Source organism: Ranitomeya imitator, chromosome 5 (assembly GCF_032444005.1).
Source record: "Ranitomeya imitator isolate aRanImi1 chromosome 5, aRanImi1.pri, whole genome shotgun sequence".
In the NCBI taxonomy this organism is placed as follows: Eukaryota; Metazoa; Chordata; class Amphibia; order Anura; family Dendrobatidae; genus Ranitomeya; species Ranitomeya imitator.
In genome coordinates this window covers 230035072-230051151 of record NC_091286.1, presented here as the reverse complement: position 1 = coordinate 230051151, position 16080 = coordinate 230035072, and the positions used below count along the sequence as shown (strand labels likewise).

General features: G+C 44.5%; 1 protein-coding gene across 2 annotated transcripts in view; it reads left to right on the top strand.

The window, feature by feature from the left end:
• Positions 1–12486: 12486 nt before the first annotated feature.
• The window catches only part of TNFAIP3 (TNF alpha induced protein 3), a 35265-nt gene continuing 31671 nt past the window's right edge, over positions 12487–16080 (top strand). For both annotated transcript variants that reach the window (XM_069725956.1, XM_069725955.1), the window contains exon 1: positions 12487–12735. The gene's annotated coding sequence lies outside the window, so the exon portion shown is untranslated. The remainder of the gene's footprint in view (positions 12736–16080) is intronic.

Here is a 16080-nt window from a genome sequence, read left to right as displayed (position 1 = left end):
CTTTAGTTATTCATTCTATGCTTAGAGGATTTGCATGTGGGTAGCCATTGCCTTCATATTGAGACAAGGCAGGATTAAGGATTTTTTGCATGTGTATTTTTAAATGTTGTCATGTCCCACATTTTGTGATACATGTTTTTCAAATAAAGCATATGTTATTTATTGACTTGGGTGTTCCCATTTATGTGAGCATAACTTTTTATCTCTGGTTGTCCTTATACAGACCAGTTAGACGCTCCTAATCAACTTGTTACCTGCATTAAAGACAGCTGTCTTACATAGTCACCTTTATAAAAGACTCCTGTCCACAGACTCAGTTAATCAGTCAGACTCTGACCTCTACAGCATGGGCAAGACCAAAGAGCTTTATAAGGATGTCAGGGACAAGATCATATACCTTATTTCACCCACTGTACATTTCTTTGCTGGTGAATTATTTTTTTCCCATAGATCTATTCTTTAACCCTTTATGAATGTGCCAATTTTGGGTCTTTAGTACTCTTGTTTTTTAGAATGGACAGGCTTCCTTTTAGCTGATTTTCAGTTTATAGTTTGTATAGTTTGTTTCATCTCTCATTTCCCAATGTTTTCATTTTTCATTTCCTTCCTTTTTCATGTTACTGAATTCAGGGTTTTTGTACATTTTCAACATCCATGGGTCATTTTATGTTTAGTTTTACAACAATGTTTTTTAGCAATTTCTTTCCTGTCAGGAGGTTGATAAACCACTCATTATTCCATTTCTTGAGAGGACAAAATGTTCCTACAATTTGTACCCACAACCCTTCTTCATCATTGCCCTGCTTACAGACAGCAATATAGCCAAGGGCTAAGGCTGCCGTCACACTCGCAGTATTTGGTCAGTATTTTACATCATTATTTGTAAGCCAAAACCAGGAGTGGAACAATTAGAGGAAAAGTATAATGGAAACATTTGCACCACTTCTGCATTTATCACCCACTCCTGGTTTTGGCTTACAAATACTGATGTAAAATTCTGACCAAATACTGACCGTGTGACGGCAGCCTAAAGCTAAATGTAGACATTTTGGGGACCTGAACTAAAGAGTATCATAGGCATGTATGAGCCTGTTGTATTTAGGTCAGTAGATCCACTGCCCGTCAGTACATCAATCCATACACGGACCATGTTTCATGGACGTCTATATTTGGCCTAAGTCCTTTTCTCGGAACTTGAAATTTTCAGCACTGTAGTCATGCTGGTGCACACTACTGATAATATTCAGTCACCAACTGAAGATACAGTCATGGCCAAAATTTTTGAGAATGACACCAAAATTATATTTTCACATGATCTGCTGCCCTCTGGTTTTTATTAGTGTTTGTCTGATGTTTATATCACATACAGAAATATAATTGCAATCGTATTATGAGTACCAATAGGTTATATTGACAGTTAGAATGAGTTAATGCAGCAAGTCAATATTTGCAGTGTTGACCCTTCTTCTTCAAGACCGCTGCAATTCTCCCTGGCATGCTCTCAATCAACTTCTGGACCAAATCCTGACTGATAGCAGTCTATTCTTGCATAATCAATGCTTGCATTTTGCCAGAATTTGTTGGTTTTTGTTTGTCCACCAGTCTCTTGATGATTGACCACAAGTTCTCAATGGGATTAAGATCTGGGGAGTTTCCAGGCCATGGACCCAAAATCTCTATGTTTTGCTCCATGCGCCATTTAGTTATCACCTTTGCTTTATGGCAAGGTGCTCCATCATGCTGGAAAAGGCATTGCTGGGCGCCAAACTGCTCTTGGACGGTTGGGAGAAGTTGCTCTTGGAGGACATTCTGGTACCATTCTTTATTCATGGCTGTGTTTTTAGGCAAGACTGTGAGTGAGCCGATTCTCTTGGCTGAGAAGCAACCCCACACATGAATGGTTTCAGGATGCTTTACAGTTGGCATGAGACAAGATTGGTGGTAGCGCTCACCTCTTCTTCTCCGAATAAGCTGTTTTCCAGATGTCCCAAACAATCGAAAAGGGGATTCATCAGAGAAAATGACTTTGCCCCAGTCCTCAGCAGTCCACTCCCTGTACCTTTTGCAGAATATCAGTCGGTCCCTGATGTTTTTTCTGGAGAGAAGTGGCTTCTTTGCTGCCTTCCTTGAAACCAGGCCTTGCTCAAAGAGTCTCCGCCTCACAGTGCGTGCAGAAGCACTCACACCAGCCTGCTGCCATTCCTGAGCAAGCTCGGCACTGCTGGTAGTCCGATCCCGCAGCTGAAACAGTTTTAAGATACGGTCCTGGCGCTTGCTGGTCTTTCTTGGGCCCTCATGGGCGGACATACCGCCGGTTCAACCGGTGCAGCTGCATCGGGGCTCGGAGGCTCTGGGGGGCCCCTGCAGGGCGGCTAATATAGAGGGCAATCTGGCCAGTCTATCCGGCCCCGAGGCTCCGGGGGCCCCCTGGCCAGATTTCCCTCATGTGCGGCAGGCATGGAGCAATCCCTGCAGCTCCGCTGCCTGCGAGAGAAAATGGCAATGGATCTGCAGGGAATGGATGCTTCCTGCTTCCTTTCTCACACAGACAGCAGCGGCTCAGCTGAATGACATCATCATTCCGCGCTGCGGCTGTGCGAGACAGGAAGCTGCCGGCGTGCAGCTTCAGGATAGGATCCGTGCGCAGAGGCGAGACATCTCCTGTCTTCTTCACGGCTGCTCCTCCTCCCGGCTCGTCCTGTCTGTCACCTTCTCCCTGCACACACTTCCAGCCTGTGCAGAACGGCGCCTGCACACTCATGCCTGGATGGAAGCTGCAGCTGTGTGCAGGACCTCAGTCACCCCCTGAACAGGAGGTAAAGAACGGCCTGAATGTGACGGATTGTTTGCAGAGTACAGAGAGGAGGCAGGGGCTGCAGTCAGAGACTAGAAGCAGTGATTTACTGACTGTGACCCCCGGAGCTTTGTGTTGTCTGGTCAGTACAGGATTTTCATCCACACACAGCAGGGACCAGAGAGCTCAGAGCTCAGGAGCACAGTCACTAAATCACTAGGTCTATTCTCTGACGGGACTCCAGTCATCACTGCAGTATCAGATCCAGGCTGGGACTGACCCCTGAGCCCATCCCCCAGTGAAGACTTTATTCACATATAATAATAATATAATAATAATAATTTTTATTTATATAGCGCCAACATATTCCGCAGCGCTTTACAAATTATAGACGGGAATTGTACAGACAATAGACATTACAGCATAACAGAAATATAGTTCAATACAGATACCAGGAGGAGTGAGGGCCCTGCTCGCAAGCTTACAAACTATGAGGAAAAGGGGAGACACGAGAGGTGGATGATAACAATTGCTTTAGTTATTCGGACCGGCCATAGTGTAAGGCTCAGGTGTTCATGTAAAGCTGCATGAACCAGTTATCTGCCTAAGTATGTAGCAGTACAGACACAGAGGGCTAATACTGCATAAAGTGTATGAGAACATGATGCGAGGAACCTTTTTTTTTTTTTTTATAAATAGGCCACACAGGGATCGTTAGGTTAATGCATTGAGGCGGTAGGCCAGTCTGAACAAATGAGGTTTTAGGGTACGCTTAAAACTGTGGGGATTGGGGATTAATCGTATTAACCTAGGTAGTGAATTCCAAAGAATCGGCGCAGCACGTGTAAAGTCTTGGAGACGGGAGTGGGAGGTTCTGATTATTGAGGATGCTAACCTGAGGTCATTAGCGGAGCGGAGGGCACGGGTAGGGTGGTAGACTGATACCAGGGAGGAGATGTAGGGTGGTGCTGAGCCATGGAGTGCTTTGTGGATAAGGGTAGTAGTTTTGTACTGGATTCTGGAGTGGATGGGTAGCCAGTGTAATGACTGGCACAGGGTAGAGGCATCGGTGTAACGGTTGGTGAGGAATATGATCCTGGCTGCAGCATTCAGGACAGATTGGAGCGGGGAGAGTTTTGCAAGAGGGAGGCCGATTAGTAGAGAGTTACAATAGTCCAGACGAGAATGAATAAGTGAAACAGTAAGAGTTTTTGCAGAGTCGAAAGTAAGAAAAGGGCGAATTCTAGAAATGTTTTTGAGATGCAGGTAAGAAGAGCGAGCCAATGATCGGATGTAGGGGGTGAATGAAAGGTCAGAATCAAGGATGACCCCAAGGCAGCGGGCATGTTGCTTTGGAGTAATGGTGGAACCGCACACGGAGATGGCAATGTCAGGCAAAGGTAGGTTAGTAGAGTTTTCAGTTTTTGACAGGTTTAGTTTCAGATAGAGGGAGGACATGATGTTAGAGACAGCGGTAAGACAATCACTGGTGTTTTCTAAAAAGGTCAGTGTGATATCAGGAGAAGAAGTGTATAATTGGGTGTCATCAGCATAGAGATGGTACTGGAAACCAAATCTACTGATTGTTTGTCCAATAGGGGCAGTATACAACGAGAAGAGGAGGGGGCCTAGGACTGATCCTTGAGGAACCCCAACAGTAAGGGGAAGGTGAGAGGAGGAGGAACCAGCAAAACATACAGTGAAGGATCGGTCAGAGAGATAGGAGGAGAACCAGGAGAGAACGGTGTCCTTGAGGCCGATGGAGTGGAGCATAGTGAGGAGGAGCTGATGATCCACAGTATCGAATGCTGCAGAGAGATCCAAGAGAATTAGCATGGAGTAGTGACCATTAGATTTAGCTGTTAGTAGGTCATTAGAGACTTTAGTGAGGGCAGTTTCAGTATATACATATACTGTATCTGTTGCATCAAACACACAGGTACAATACATAGACACATATAAGGGTATGTTTCCACTGTCAGTAAACTCTGCGGATTGGACGCTGTGTACATCCGCAGCATCCACTCTGCAGCGTCCTGATGTTACAGCATAGTGCATGAGATTTCAAGGAATCCAATGTCCACTATGTATGCAGCGGCACCCGCAGCTTCCCTGCAGAGACGGACATGCGGCACATCTTTCTATACCGTAGCATGTCTATTTATCTTGCGGAGACGCTCAGTCTCCACAAGATAAATATCACAGTCCAATGTATAGGATGCGGTGATTCCGCATGTGTTCAATGAACACATGCGGAAGCATCACTCGTACAAAAGCCGGCAGCGCTTTGGACCGAGCGGACATGTGCTGCATCCAGAGCGCTGCCGATTCCTGACTGTGGAACCATACCCTTATACATTAATGTATGCTATGTCACATATGCAGTAAACACAGGTGTTTATTATACATGGGCATATTCTACAGTATATAATGTAGCTTTGTCGCCTTTAAAGAAGGGGGGGCCCAGACACATTTCCTGCACAGGGGCCCCAAGCTGTCTGTGTCCGCCCCTGGGCGCCCTGGAGCCATTTTGACAACAATGGAAGCTCTCTCCTTGAAGTTCTTGATGCGATAGATTGTTGACTGAGGTGCAATCTTTGTAGCTGCGATACTCTTCCCTGTTAGGCCATTTTTGTGCAGTGCAATGATAACTGCACGTGTTTCGTTAGAGATAACCATGGTTAACTGAAGAGAAACAATCATACCAAGCACCAGCCTCCTTTTAAAGTGTCCAGTGATGTCATTCTTACTTAATCATGACTGATTGATCGCCAGCCCTGTCCTCATCAACACCCGCATCCTGCTAAGTGTGCATTTGTCATCAGACAGGGTTTTGGGAAGGCCGTATCTCATGGTATGTATTTTTTCCAAATATTGACTTTGCAAGTACAGTAATTGCTGTTAAGCTGATCACTCTGACATTCAGGAGTATATGCAAATTGCCATTAGAAAAAATGAAGCAGAAGACTTTGGAAAAATTAATATTTGTCTCATTCTCAAAATTTTTGTCCATGACTGTAGATAAGGCTGAGGGGAAGTGACAACTTCTTTGGAAAATTTCAGTAAAACATCTTTCTATGGTTCACGGAAAAGTATCCAGGAAAATAGGGGCAGGTTATTGGCTGTAAATTAGCACTGCTGCAGCCAATCAATTAGGCTACGTTCACATTAGCGTTGCGCGCCGGTGCGTCGGCGACGCAACGGCGACGCAACGCGCGACGCAACGCGCGACGCACCAAAAACGCGCGCAAAAACGCTGCGTTTTGCGACGCGTGCGTCGTTTTTTGACGAAAATCGGACGCACGAAAAATGCAACTTGTTGCATTTTCGTGCGTCCGACGCTAGCGTCGAAAACGACGCACATGTCGAAAAAAAACGCTAACAAAAAAACGCACGCGTCCCCTATGTTAAACATAGGGGCGCGTCGCCGCTGCGTCGCCGACGCAACAGCGACGCACATTAGCGTAACGCTAATGTGAACGTAGCCTTACCTATGTACAGGACGGAGATAGGCTGAGAATGGAGCTGGGAGCCAAGACAGTGGAAGTGTTCTGTTCCACTCAGAACACCTCAAGGCTCAACTGCATATTACTTCTAAAGAGGATCTCTACAACAGAACAGAGGTTTTGGTTAATAAAGGTATAGATTAACTTGTGTTCATAAAACCTACACATACAGTGCTCAGCATAAATGAGTACACCCCAACAGATTTGTCAGAAAACCAATAGTTTCCTTTCATTCCTTTCAGAATCAACATTTTCTATCGGATACCATACTACAAAATACTGCCACAAATGTCGGCCATTGCTTGCAAACAAAATATGTTATTTTGCACACCCAAGAAATAATTTTCCTAACAAATTAATTAATTCATGACCATTTCACAAAAATCAGTACACCTCAATGAAAGTCTTAGGAGCAAAGCTAAAGTTTAGACTACGAAATTCTAATCAACAACAATTCAACCACACGTAAATCTAATTATTCATAAAAGGGGTTGTCCACTACTCAGATGTCACTATTCATTTTCGGATTCGTGACAGCTCTGGTTCTGCTATAATTTAAATGTAGCTTTTTTTCCTTTTGGTCCAGCAAGGGTTAATGTCAGTTTCCTTGCTGGCAGCTGCTTTGTTGCTGGTCAGCTGATGTGGGTGGTGACCACTCCCACCATACTTTAAAAAGTCACATGACCCATCAGCTGACTATGGGTAATAGAGTTTTCTTTGCAGACCAGTCTAGGAGTTTGGGGTTTCCTGGTGTCAGCGGTATAGCTGCTGCTGGAGGGTTTTTAAATTTCTGGAGCCTTATCCTCTGCTGTCTGGAGTTCGGCAGCAGAGAAAGTCATTGAGTATTATTTCCTTTTACTTTGTGTCATGTTTGGCACTTCCCCTGTGTTATTGCCATCTGCAGTGGTGAGGTTAGCAATAGTGATGAGCGAATATTCTCGTTACTCAAGATTTCCCGAGCACGCTCGGGTGACCTCTGAGTATTTTTTAGTGCTCGGAGACTTAGCTTTCATCGGCACAGCTGAATGATTTACATCTGTTAGCCAGCATAAGTACATGTGGGGGTTGCCTGGTTGCTAGGGAATCCCACATGTAATTAAGCTGGCTAACAGATATAAATCATACAGCTGCGGCGATGAAAGCTAAATCTCCGAGCACTAAAAAATATTCGGAGATCACCCAAGCGTGCTCAGGAAATCTCGAGTAACGAGTATATTCGCTCATCACTAGTTACCAACCTTGCCGGCCAGTGCACTAGCAAGGGTATATTGAGGTCACAATCAGGGACCAGGCATGTGATGGCGGCGGGGGAAGGACCCACATAGGGCGTTAGGGGAGTTTAGGGACAGGCACAGGTGGGAGTCAGGAGGTGCCCCACCCTTGCTCCCTACTGTTAGGGCCTTCCTCTCCCTATTCCATCCCGTTGTTGGTATATGTTGTGTTGTCCGCTGGACTTACTCGTGTTCGTGGTAAGATCGGATAATCCTTTGTCAACCAGCATGTTTGCCCCCATAAAATAACAACAATAGGCAATCACTCTCCTTAGACTTGCATGACATAACAATGTGCCCAAACAGCATTGACTTCACTCTCCCTGCCTTCGAGAATCAGACATCAACAAGAAGACAGAGCTGTAGCTGGCCACCCACTTCCTCTGGATGTTTGATATGTCCAAAAGCGGGGAGAATGAAGCCAGCCTTGACATAACAATCTCACGCAAGCCCAGTGGTAGTGCGTGCTAACAGCACTGGAATGGCACAGGAGGTGAGTATAAGTGTTGCTACTTTCGGGGGCACACGTGCTGATTGAGAAAGGGTTGTCCTTTAAAGCGGTGTCCAGTAGATAGTTGACTATAAAAACCGTTACTTATCAAAGAAAACACTCTCCTATTTTATGCCGTCAAGAATGGCACCACATGGAAGAGAAATGTCACAAGTCCTGAGAAAGAAAATAATTTCTTTACTCAAGAAAATTGAACGCTACAAGATCAGCAGAGCTTTACTTATCAGTCATAATACTATAACAAAAGTGATACAAAAATTTTACAAAGGTGGAACAGCCACCATCTCAAAGAGACATACAGGTTAATAGTCGAAGTGAACACCTAAACATGAACATCTTCTGATGAGAATAGTTGAAGAAAATTGACATGCAACCTCTTTGCAGTTACCTAAAGAAGTAAAAAGCTAAACCGGGGTGATTGTTTCCTGTGACACTATACGGCGTATACTGCAGAGGAATGGAATGCATGGGTGTCTTATACAATGGGATCACATCCTAAAGCCTATGCAGAAAAAAGGCTTGTTGAAGTATGATTGGCCACAACTCTATTTAAACAGGGTATTTCAGAGATCTGTTCTTGGGATGAGTGGGTGTCCTAGTAATTGTGATGAGTTGTACTTACTTTTTCAAAGAGCAGTGAACTATGGGAGTTCAGATGGCAAAGTTAAAAAGCACTCTCTTTAATTTTTTTTATTAGCTAAATCTGTGTAACTGCATGTGTATACATTGTTCTGAAACTATGGTAATATACTCACGATCGCCTACTGCTTCAGTTTTAAGCTCCGGTCCTCTTCTCCACTCACGTGATTTCTGTTTCGACTTGCCAGCTCAGACTGGGCTCTATGTGCGAGCCATGTCAGACAGAAACGGCTTTTACAATGTAAGGCTATGGAGAGTCAGAGCAAGACTACATAGGCTTACATTGTAAAACCAATTTGCAGCTCACTCAGAGTGTAGAGTAATCCGGTAAGCCGGAACACAAGTCACATGAGTGGAGAAGAGGACCAGAGTGGAGCTGGAAACTGAGGAAGACGTAGATCGGTGAGTATATTACCGCATTTACAATACATTATACATATATTTACAAAGGCTTAGGGAATACAAAAATGAATGGGAGTTCTTCTTTAAGCTGAATGTTCGCACAGAGAAGATAAGCAGTTTCCCGCTAATGAATACCCAGCAGTTTTTTTTACTTTCAGTTTGGATGTAGCGGTAGGTGGAGAAAAGATGGGTGTATATAAAAATAATTACAAGATACGGTAAGCAATAAAGTTTAGCAGATTTCAAAGAGGATTTTTTCCTCTAAAAACTTAATGGGTTGTCTCCCCTCTTCAGGTTAACATCAGGGCTTGATGTGTTGTTTAGTGACACATCATGTTTCTGCGGCAGCTAAATGCTGTGAAGTGCAGGTTTCTCATCCAGTATTACATCACCGCTGCACCCAGACATTGATTTTCAAAGACAATCATCCCGCAACAGTGACAAAGGGGAAGGCTGGGGAGTTTCTAAGTGTGATATCGCTCTAGGCCAGTGTTCCCCAAGTCCGGTCCTCAAGAGCCACCAACAGGTCATGTTTTCAGGATTTCCTTAGTATTGCACAGGTGATAATTGCATCACCTGGACAAGCAAGCATTCAATGACCTGTGCAATACTAAGGAAATCCTCAAAACATGACCTGTTGGTGGCTCTTGAGGACCGGACTTGGGGAACACTGCTCTAGGCCATAATGCACATTGTAATTACACAAATGTTTTGCAATAATTGCAAAAAATTCAACACTTGCTGTTTTGCATTTCCACGTTAGGTCATGTGTTCTGGTACAAAGGCGCTAATGATTGGTCGTGAAATGTATCACTGGTGCCCCAATTTTAAAGGCAAGCTGTCAGGTCCCCCCGAATCATCACTATTATCTGTCAGAGCCCTATTCCTGTATTTTATTCCAGTGCATGTTGAACCATAAATATGCATAGCAAAATATAAAATATATGCATAGCAAAATCACTTTTATAGCGACACCAGGACATGTCTTGTAAAGCATCTATTCCACCCAGGCTACTCCAGCCTCAGGTCTTGTAATCACACCCCCTTTGGCGATGATTGACATGCTCATATTTTCAGTGCAGCACAACTTACACAAGTGCGCAAGATATAGAATGAAAGGAGGAGTGATTACCTTAGGACCTTAGGCAGTACTAATCTGAGAAACAGACGACCCGCCAGACTAGACCTAATTTGCATATACAGCACTACAAGTGATTTTACCATACATATGAAGAGCGTTTAGGGACAGCAAGATCAAGTCACTAATGTCCAGGAATGTCATCGCTTCCTGGCAGCGCTGGAACAGTGAGCGAAGTGGAGGGGTTAGAGTGTATTCTTTTACGTCTCTTGTCCCTTTCCGGGAAAAATTAACAACTGATTGATGAACCCATTTAACTCATTTAGCGCCACAATATGCAGGGAAACAAGGACCCTGTAAAAAACAAATTGTTGAAAACCTTTAATGAAAACCAGATGCAAAAATGAGGAAAAAATTCCATGTGATTAAAATGATAAAAAATATGCAATTTTAGCATTGTTTTTTGGATTTTGATTTTCAAGTGTTCATTGTTCGGTAAAAACTGACCAGGCCATATGGTTACTGCAATACAAAGTCTTAGGATTTTCCAGGTCAGTACGATTTACAGTGATACCAAACTTGTATAGTTAATAGAAAAAAAAAACGTTGATGCCATTTTCAGAGACTTAAGCCGGAGTCACACTACAGCAAGATAGGTCAGAGTCTCACAGGTTAATAACAAGCTCTGGCGCCGGCAGTCCGGAGCGGAGCGTTGAGCTCCATGTATTGCTATGCAGCCGCACGCTCCGCTCCGGAGTGCCGGTGCCAGAGCTTGGTTTTAACCTGCGACACTCGGCCGTATCTTGCTGTGTGTGATCCCGGCCTTATCTTGCTGTGTGTGATCCCGGCCTTAGAGACAAATCTTATTTTTCCTTCTATGGAGCTGTGACATGTGAGCTTGTTTTTGTTGTGTGGCGAACTGATGTTTTTGCAATTTGGAAAATGTGCTATGTTTTGTTTCCTTTTATTAATTTCCTGGGGGAGGAGTACTAGCACGTTGACTTATAAGGGTCCGTCTGTGGCCTGTTGGGCACACAGCACTCAGACCAACACTACATTTGTCTGAAAATAAGGAAAAACGTCCTTTAGTAACATGGACATCAGTCGTTCTACAAAGTGAAAGTCATTTTCTGTTTACGTGCTACAGAATACTAATGAGCTTCACTTTAAGGGAACCTTTTATCTGATTCATGCTGCAGGGGATGCAATGGCACCCGGGCCTTGGAGCCTAGGGGCCCCAAAAGTCCCCTTTGCCTCTATAAAAAGACCAATGCTATTAATAGACTTGCAATAATTGGGGGCCCATTGGAGCTTTTACATTGGGGCCCATGAGCTTCAAGTTACGCCACTAGTTCCTGAGAAGGGTCAAAAGCAGTTTTCAGCATTTTAGCTATAAAAACCTCTGGCGGTTTCTTCATTGTTGCATGCAGTAAAAAGAAAACTCTCAGAAAACGTTGATGCAAAAGACACCACAAAAACGCTCAAATTTAGTGATAGCAGTCAAAAACATTGAAAAAGTGCTCCGGAAACAACAGCAACAAATGCTGAGGCGTCTTTTAAAGTGTTTTTTTTTGTTTCCTGAGGGTTTTTTGACCTGTTTGACCGCCAGCAGTTACTTTGAGGCTTTTTCCAGCGTCTTTTTCTTCATGAAAAACTCAACAGATTCACCGGCCCGACACCGACGAGGTTTTTTCAAGGCGGTCATAAACTACTAGTTTTCTAGCGGATCCCACGTCAGGAGATGGGGGGTTTGTGAAGGAGATTTTCGATCCCAGAAGAGGTTTTGACGAGCTTTTCAATAGTTTGAATTTTTGCAGCGTTTTGATTGACCAGTGCTTAGTTCGGAGAGATTTCCATCACAAGATGTGACATGTAGTTTCTTGTTTCCTGTCAGGCACTATTCTAAACCTGGAGCAAAAGAAGAACGCTCAAAAGGCTGAGCATAGGAACAGCAAAATGGCTGCACAATGGAAATAGGAAGGGTCAAGGTTTATTTAGGGACTTTAGTCAGGTGTTTTTTTGGAGCAGCCCTGCTACCAAAGATTTCAGAAAAAGCTCTGTGTAGTTTAGTGAGTGAATGAGACAGCTTTATATATACATATATATACATATATATATATATATATATATATATATATATATATATATATATATATATATATATATATATATATATGTGTGTGTGTATATATAGAGAGAGATATTACAGGAGTAATATATAAGATATAAATAGCGCTCCTTGCCTAGCGCGCCCTCTGCTGGTAACAGTACTGGAAAGTCCCGGGCCTGGGAAATCCCCAAAGGGAGGAGGCGCGGGGACTTCGACTCTAACCACGAAGTGCAAGAGTTATTCGAGTGCAAATTCTTTGGTTGTGAGGTGACAGCGCGCAGTATCGGCGCAAAGAGGGGAGAGCAGGCTGCGTCCTCCATGGACCTGAGCATTCGCTACTCCCTCTCCTGGAAGTGATGTGAGCACTGCCGGCCTCCTGACAGCTGTATACCCGCCAGTGACCCGCTCGTTTACACTTGTCCAGGTAAAGACGGCGCCTGCGTACAATACTGCTTATGAAATGCATGATAAATACATGTTGTTTGCGGTGGTTTGCGCGCGGCGTGTGCGCATGCGCAGCCTGAGCTGCCGCTGTGCGGTCAGGCGATGGTTATGGCGGTGATTGAGGACTGACTGCCAGCGGGCGGTCGTGTGCGCATGCGCAGCCTGCGCTGCCGCTGTGCGCTCTGAGGCGATGGTTATGGCGGTGATTGAGGACTGCCAGCGGGCGCCACACGGCTGTACCAGTAGTCATCATTTGCTAGATCAGCATGGCCTCTCATTCCAGAGAGCTGGGTCTGCACTGCCTGCCATTGTTTTCCTCAGAGCTCGCTTGCTGGACAGCGCCTTCTGGCTCCTCCCCCAGCATGCCTTGATTGACAGGTTTCTCTATGTGTAGGTAAGCTAGCACCACAGTCTCAGGTAGTCCATATATCCATATATGCTGCCAGTGGTTCCCGCAATGTGAAATCGATAACATTTTCCCTTAAAGGGGTTGTCCTCTTTCAGAAAATCTGTATCCCTGGGTGCAGTTTGTTATATAAAAAAAATTAAACAGGGCTTTACTCACTGTCCCCGGGTCCAGGGTTGGCTGTGGGGCGGACATTACGTCGACAGTGCAGCAGCCAATCAGTGAGCTCCGCAGCTCAGTCTGTGTAGACGGTAAGACCCCCTTACCGCAGCTGGGCTCAGTGATTGGCCAGCACCACAGCGGGACGCCGAGAACAACCGTGGATCCTCAGTGCCGGAGGTGGTACGGTGAGCGCAGTTTGCGGCACTCGGGGATCAGGATTTTCTGACAGGGGACGTCCTGTTTTCCTGCGATATAGGCTGCATGGGCAAAGATGGATGTATGCTGCCTCCACGTCTCCGTACAGTGAATGGGCCGGAGTACGTCTCACAAGGTACCGCGATAAGCAAGTTCTGACCTTTGTGGCTGGCTTGTCGTGGTACCATTCACTTCCACTGTATTGTCATATAGCTGTGGTATACAGTGATCTTTGGCTGTGTGACCACCTGCGGTGTCTCCATGGCAGACATTGCTTTGTTTGGTAACTATAGGAAGAAATGAAGGCCAGGTTCATATATTGCGTAAATATTTCATTATTAAACCAGCCTGCAAATCCAGACCAAAATCTGCAACAAAGTCTACATGTGGATTTTCGTATGGATCTTGTGCTGATATTGCCGCGGGTTTCACACTTTGCCCCGAATGAAAGCCGTGGTGAAAATCTCGGGCATTTCCACTACAGACCGGATATGTGGCATATTTGTAAAATCCACACGATCAGAATCTGCTGCCAATTTCTTCCCCTAAGGCTGCCATCACACTATCAGTATTTGGTCAGTATTTTACCTCAGTATCTGTAAGCCAAAACCAGGAGTAGAACAATCAGAGGAAAAGTATAATAGAAACATATGCACCACTTCTGCATTTATCACCCACTCCTGGTTTTGGCTTACAAATACTGATGTAAAATACTGACCAAATACTGACCGTGTGACGGCAGCCTAAAAGTTAATAGGGTTTGTTAAAATCCAGTTAATTTACATTGGACTGTAGTTTGATGAAGAATTTAGGTGCCAATGGAAGTATTCAACAAATATGCAACGTTTGAAACTGATGTAAAGCTGACATCAAAAATCTGCAAATGCATCTGACTATTCATAAAAGCACCACTCCAGTGTTTTTTTATTGCAGTGCTGGAGTCGTGCAAGTAATCTAAGTTCCCTGCCCCTAGTATTATACTCACCAGTCGCCATCTTCATCTTTTATCCGGTCAGTCTTCTGCAGGTTATGACCTGCCGGATCTCGCCAGTGTTTGCTGGATCCAGTCGGAAGCCACCACTCAGTGTAAGGCTTCCGTCACACTATCAGTATTTGGTCAGTATTTTACATCAGTATTTGTAAGCCAAAACCAGGAGTGGGTGATAAATACAGAAGTGGTGCATATGTTTCTATTATACTTTTCCTCTATTTGTTCCACTCCTGGTTTTGGCTTACACATACTGAGGTAAAATACTGACCAAATACTGATAGTGTGACGGAAGCCTATGGGGGCAGACAAACGGCGGTATTTCTCGTGCGAGGATCGCATTGCAATTCTTGGACTGACAGCTGCCTAGTAGTGATGAGCGAGTATACTCGTTGTTCGGGATTTACAGCTACTAGCTAGCCTGAGTACATGTGGGGGTTGCCTGGTTGCTAGGGAATCTCCACATGTAATCAAGCTGGCTAATAGCTGTAAATCATTCAGCTGCGGCGATGAAAACCTAATCTCCGTACACTAACAAATACTTGGAGACCACCCGAGCGTGCTCGGGAAAACCCGAAAAACGAGTATACTCGCTCATCACTACTGCCTAGAAATACCTCACGCTGCCATGCTCAAGTCAGGAGAGGTGCCGGGCGAGTCCGTGCACTGCAATGTGATCCTGACAGAGAAATATGGATGTCTGTCTGCGCCCTTATATTGAGAGCTTGTGACTGTTACCTCTGACGAGACCTCACGAGATGGCGGTGCGGGACCAGAGGGGTGCTGATAACAAATGAAGACATCTGCTGGTAAGTATAATAATAGGATCAGAGAACTTAGATTAGTAGCACCACTCCAGCGCTGAAATTAAAACAAAAAAAATACTGGAGTGGTGCTTTAAAGAGAAAATGTGTTGCATTGTGACCTTTCCAATTAATGGGTACTTACGCCATACATGGACATACGAGGTCCACAAGAGAGATACTTCCATAATGTCACCAGCTCTTCGTTCCACTTCATGGGGGACCTGTGCCATAGTAGAGTTTTCGGGAAAAGGTCATCATGATGAAACATGTCCTGTAAATTCTTTTTTATTTTGACTTTTAGAATATTTAATGACCCAGAATAGTTGTACCATTGTCTTTATGTTTAATTATCTGTTTTTGAGATATACGGTGAAATACAAGCCAGGGCTATGAAAAGAATTGTCAGAATTTATTTTTAGTAGCATTTTACATCTATTTTTTTGTCGTCTGTTTACTTTTTAGCACATTGTCATGCTGGACCTTAGCGCTCAGTTCTTTAGCATTTCAATCTTTCTGTTCCCCATTGGCGTTTTGCACTACTGTTCTATTTGTCTCTGTGCGCGGGGTCTTGGGTCTGGTTCTGACTGTACAGTCTTGTGATCAGCGGGGGTGAGACAGGATGAGGCTCCTCCATGTGTCATTCTTTCTGTGCAGCGTTCAGGTGACTGAGGAGGCAGAAGACATTGACAGTGAGGTGCAGACGCCAATGTGAAACTCCATTTATGGCGGTTTTATGTGGGATAGAAAAAGTTGTTGTTCCCATGTCAT